Genomic DNA, 6,217 nt, shown 5'->3' on the forward strand with positions numbered 1-6,217 from the left:
TTCAAAGATAGATAGTTATATTCACAAAAACACAAATATTTGGAATATGTAAAATCAATGGCAAAAGAAAAAAATCAACTGGGGTTACTTTAAAATAGGTATGATATGGTTAGAATAATGTACTATTTTCTTTCATATTGAATGTGTGTATACTTCAAGGTCTCGTAAACGACTAGATTTTTCGTTCTAAGATTTGAAGTAAAGTTTATTACAGGATAATGTAAGGTTTTTGGCTATTTGACTATTATAAGAGTGGAGATTGTCACACCAATAAAATATCCTCCAAATCAAAAAATAATTATTCGCTTTCTTTTCAACAAAATGGATTAAGGGGTTGAACCCTCACCACATTATGGGCCAAAGTCCTTGGAAGATTATGATGGAGCCACTAGTTAAAATATGAAGTTTGTTGTCAATTCCTATACCACGGCTCTGGCATATATTTAGTCAAAGTTGTAAATGTTAATTTCCAATGCACTGTGTTGTTCAGTACATATGTATTTGCTAGGAGCATAACTACTCTTGTATTGTTCAGAACATATGTATTTGCTAGGAGCATAAATACTCTTGTATTGTTCAGTACATATGTATTTGCTAGGAGCATAACTACTCTTGTATTGTTCAGTACATATGTATTTGCTAGGAGCAAAACTACTCTTGTATTGTTCAGTACATGTGTATTTACTAGGAGCATAACTACTTTTGTATTTGTAAGCAGTGCGCATCCACTCTACAATTTATGTAAAATTCATATTTTAGCAAAATGTATCTATTTCCCATTACTATTTATTGACAAAAACATTCAAAACAAGCTTTTTGAAGAAAAAAAATATACTACTATTTTGTGGATTTTTCATCATTATCCTATAAAATGGTCAGTAGTAGGCTGCCAAATACTTTTTATTTTACTAAGATAGCTCAAATATTAAGGGAGTAATAAGCGTTTAAAAAAAAAACAGTTTACGTGGGACACCCTGTATGATGTTTTTTCTAGGTTTGCTTAGTTGTGGTAAGTACGAATTAGAAGATCCCCTCAGGGCTAAGGTTCAGGTTGGTTAGTAGATCTCTAGTATAGAAATAAAAACACGTTCTTTATGGAGAGTATAGTTTTAGTGGTCCATTTGCTATGCGAAAAATTTTATTATAGCGTAGACTTTTGCAATGTTATTTTACTCTTGACTAAACCATTGAAGCGAGCAAAAGGCCAAATCCTATAAAATTTTCTAGGCTAGCCTTAGAATTTTGGGAGCTATGTTTTTACCCAAAGTAATACAGAACAACAGTCAGCTACCTTAGTATGCAATATTCATTACTAGCGGCTATGCCCCTAGAGGCCTCTAGTGGCATTTAAATGTTTTTAATTTATTTTAAATATCTAATTTAAGAAATAATTTGTCTATTTTATCAGCTCTTAAATTCATGCTTCTACGCAGCGCGACTACGCTAGCGACACTATGCGGTGAAAATATTAAAACAATTTTCGATTTTATTGTGATTTCTCTTGGGAGGGTGGTGGTACCCTCCCCCAAAATAGTTAAAAACCTTCCCGGGACATATGAGAATCTACCCTGTTAAGGAGAACCCAATCGGTTCAGCGGTTAGCGAGATCCTTCGATACAGACACACAGATACACACACAGACAAACAAACATCCTGTTACTTTAGTATAAGGATAGATTTATAAATTATTCTTTAAATTTACAATAGCCTTGTTACTTATGGATATAAATGCCCTAGTAACTAGTGCACAAGGAAATGCAAATAATTGTGTTTGCCTACACTAGTTTACATTCTATTAGGGTATCTTCACTTTATAATTTTTATTTTCAGTATACTCAAGCTTCTTAAAATAAGGAATAACTAAAGCTTTCTCTTAAAGTGCCTATCAAGCACTGTACACCCCCTTCTTATTATTAATAAATTGGTTTTCCTATGCCATGCCTAGTCCTTGCTAGATACTTAAACCTGCGAGTCCATCCAGTACCCAATTTAAACTAACCCAAACATACCTCAAGTAAAAAAACAACAACAAAAAACTATCCCCCCCCCCCCCGTTATTTTCAATTTATTCAAAAAAAATTTAACTCAACACCAAAATAACAAATTGTTAACGAATATTAATTGTTAATGAAATACAAACCTAGTTAATATTATTTCTCGTATTCATTCGAATCCGGTGGATAGGAACCGGTTCTCATCCATACGAAAAAACTATGTCTAGCATCGTATTATATCCAGTTTTCTACGAATATAGAAATGTACAATCATAAGATTAAAACCAGTTTTTTTAGCCGGTGCCTCCGGCACCTCGGGGCTAAAAAAACTAGTTTTAATCTTATAATTGTACACTCTATATCCGCGGAAAGCCGTTTATAATACGATACGAGAAATAACTATTATCAAATAAACATAATAATTATCGCATAATGATTTATAATTCATATACATATATGTATTTACTTGATATCACTCTTGTGAAGTTTATTTACAACTAGTTATATTACGGATTTTGTTCTCAGGAAATGAAAGATTGGTATGTTAATCATAGATAAAAACTTTTTTTGTAATTCACAAAATAAATATACACAGCAAAGTAATTATATCTTTAGGATAGTAATATTTTTTTGTTTTACATTTTATTTATCAGTCAAAATACCTTTTCTTACATTCATGAGATATCAAATGTTTACTTTTTCTTAACATCAGCTGATTTGGATAAAAGTTGTCCCAATAATTAAAGTTGGGACCATGAAACCAAACTTAATCCCTGAATGCTGAACATTAAATGATAGAAGGATTGATTGTTAACATAAGTTTTTGTATAAAATCACAATTGCATTCCTTTGAAAAGGTTGTAAAATTAACTTGAATTATATTCTTTGACAATTTAGCATGTGTAAGTAACATGAAATGTTTGTAAGACTGTACATTTTATAGTTCTGAACTTGGTTTCTTAGAAAAGCTACGTCATGGTTTTGATATTTCTTTAAAAAGAGAATTTCTTAATGAAATGTAAAATTAGCCAGACTCTTAAGCTTAAACTTAAAAATTCAGTTTTTAAAACAATCAAACTTGTTAATTTTTGCAGCCTAATTATCACACAATTTCAAACTTTAAGAAATAAATCTGACTGTCTGTTCTTAAGTGTTCGTTCGGAGAATTATGTTGTATCAAGCTGCTATTTTAGACTGGCATCTTTTTGTGGTGATTTCCATGACAATAATAAGAGGTTTCACACGGCAGTCAATCCATTACCCCTCAATTGCGTCAGAAGTTTCTTAAGTGCAGTGCAGATTTAACTGACCAATAAGTAACTACTCTATAATCCATTGTCTGTACGTATATCAAAAATGCTCTGGAGAAATTATTATTTTCTAAAGAGAATTCTTAGCAAACACATCTACTCTTCAAATTACTATATATCTGCTTATTAGCGGCTACGCCCATATAGGTCTTTAGGGGCACTTGAGGATGGGGGAGTTGAATTTTTTTTTTTTTTTTGGTGGGGGAGAGGAATTTTTTTCTAGGGGGGATTTCTCAAAATAGTCATAAACCTTCCCGAGACCCATGAGAATCTACTCTTTTAAGGGGAAACCGATCCGTTCAGCGGTTAGCGAGATCCTTCGGTACAGACAAACAAACATCCTTTTACTTTATTATAAGGATTTGTGTATTTTTATTGTTTTCAAGTATGGAGCATAACTGTCTTTATTTTTCCTATAGATAAAGTTCAGAGTCACACTGAAAAAAAAATCACTTTCATATCCGAGGGCAACTGTTCATTATAAGTGGCGATAAATATTTATTATAATTTTGTGTTATAATTTATTTTCTCGTATTCATTCGAATCCGGTGGATAGGAACCGGTTCTCATCCATACGAAAAAACTATGTCTAGCATCGTATTATATCCAGCTTTCTACGAATATAGAAATGTACCTCGTCACCTCGGGGCTAAAAAAACTAGTTTTAATCTCATAATTGTACATTCTATATCCGCGGAAAGCCGTTTATAATATGATGCGAGAAATAACTATTCCAGTATGTTGGTTTTAATCTTGTATTTTTTTTAATTTCCGCGGAAAGCGTCTATAATACAATGCGAAAAATAACAATTCTTTGTCCTCATAAATTGTTATTGTGTTATTGTCTATTTAATACTGGCGGCTTCGCCTCTAGGGGCTTTGCCCCAAGAGATTTGATCAAACTATTTTTGTGTTATTAAGATTTAAAAAGAAAAAGCAAAAAGAAATTTGTTTCGGAGGTTGGGGGAGGTTGAATTTTTTTTTGTCGCCTCCCACTTCTTAATTTTAGCCTTAAAAGACATTTTTTTTGGGGGGGGGCGGGGTATTTTTAATTTTTGGGAGTGTTGTGGTTGTCCCACTTTCAAGAAAATAGCTTAAAACCATCACAGGACCAGTAGGTATATTCCCTGAAGAGCAGAGCCCAATCGGTTCAGTGGTTACTGAGATCTTAAGCTTCAGACAGACAGACATCGTACTACTTTGTATTATAGATTGTATGATAAATACAATTTTAGTTTGCATCTCTAAGTTCTCTTAGTTATCTTGAAAATTTTTCTTTGTCTAATTAACAAAGGTGTCAGAGTAGGAAAGTGAATAATAATGATTATATTTCTGCTTAATAGCGAATTCTAAAATTCTCCCTTTTAACTTCTTAAGTATTAGAGTTGGATACTCAATATGATTTCTGTGGATTGGTAGCGTTTGAGTACAATTATATTTTATACATAGACGTGCATATGTGTATAATCAACAGGGTGTGATATAATCCCCTATACCCCCTTCACAGTGGCCTTCAATCCTTAAAACAGCCTAAGGGGTTGTCAAGTTATAGAAGTCAAACCCCACCCTCCTACATTGGGTGTTTAAAACAATTTTGCGCTTTGATTTTCAATTTATCAATCCATTTCTAAAAAGCTTGAAAGTTTATCTTAATCTACAACAACTTTTACCTCCATTCCAGTAAACAACAAACATTTTATCAAAATTTATTATCTTACTTGTCTACTAGAACAAATACTTATAAATGTTTGTTTTTTTAATGATCATTACAAAGAATCTTGATATAACAGTGTAGTTTTTGTAATTCTTTACCTACCTATCCAATACATTGAAATACATTTGTCCATTAAACACTAAACAGTATTAAATAGTTTCATTTGAAATAACAGCATCGCATAACAATTGCAGGATAGCTAAGACCTGAACTTTGCTGTAAAATCAAAGCTTTCAAATTTGTAGTTTTATTCTATTGTCACCCTTATAACATGTACATGAAACAGAACAATGCAATGGATAAAAATAAACAAGGATGACAAGGTGAAGAAAAAAATGCTTAAAAGTCACACACTAAGCTTCTCTGAAAGAACAACACAATCCGTCCGACAATTTTTTACATATTTACTTCATATAAAGTTTATACATTTTACATTGTAATTACATTATTGTTTTTTTGTGTGATAAAAAGCATAAATGTCAAGTAAAAGCTCTATACAAATATGAAATTTTATACTTCTCCGTTTAAAGCTTTTATTCTACATCTTACCTTTAGGACATACTAACATATCAAAATTTAGAGTAGCTACGTATGTAGAGGTAATACACCCATTCAGTGAATATGTAAGATTGCGGACAGAAAGCCGGACCTTCCTTGCGCCTCGCTGAAATCAAGGGGTTGCCTGCTTAATTCACTAAGGGCTCAGGAAGGGATATTATTTAATAACTAGTTTAAAATAATCCAAAAATATTCCACCTTAAAATATCTGGCATATAAACAAAATATTCACCTAAAAAATCTAAATATATTTATTTTTATTTGTACAATCTTAAGTTTAGTTAATTTAAAAGAAAAATCTTCTCTTCCAATAAAATTTAGTTTTTCGCCTCTAGTCTATAGGAATTTTTTTTGTAAAATAGCCTAAAACTAACTTTGTCTACTCTAGGTATGTTACTAAAATCACATTGAATTCAAATTGTTTTATTTGAAATTTAAGAAAATGCACACTATAATATTGTTTAGTGTATAGTGAAGGGGATAGTATCATGCATTCATAGCCGGGGGATTTTTTCCCCAATATTTTTTCAGGGGTAATTCTTCACCTTAAATTTATAAATTAGATACATATGATTTATAAGCGCGGCTGCTCAAAAGTTAAGTTACTCCTGTCCGTACATATGTACGTTTTCTCTGTATTT

Source organism: Acartia tonsa, chromosome 7 (genome assembly GCF_053477335.1).
Source record: "Acartia tonsa isolate MP-2025a chromosome 7, ASM5347733v1, whole genome shotgun sequence".
Lineage (NCBI taxonomy): Eukaryota > Metazoa > Arthropoda > Copepoda > Calanoida > Acartiidae > Acartia > Acartia tonsa.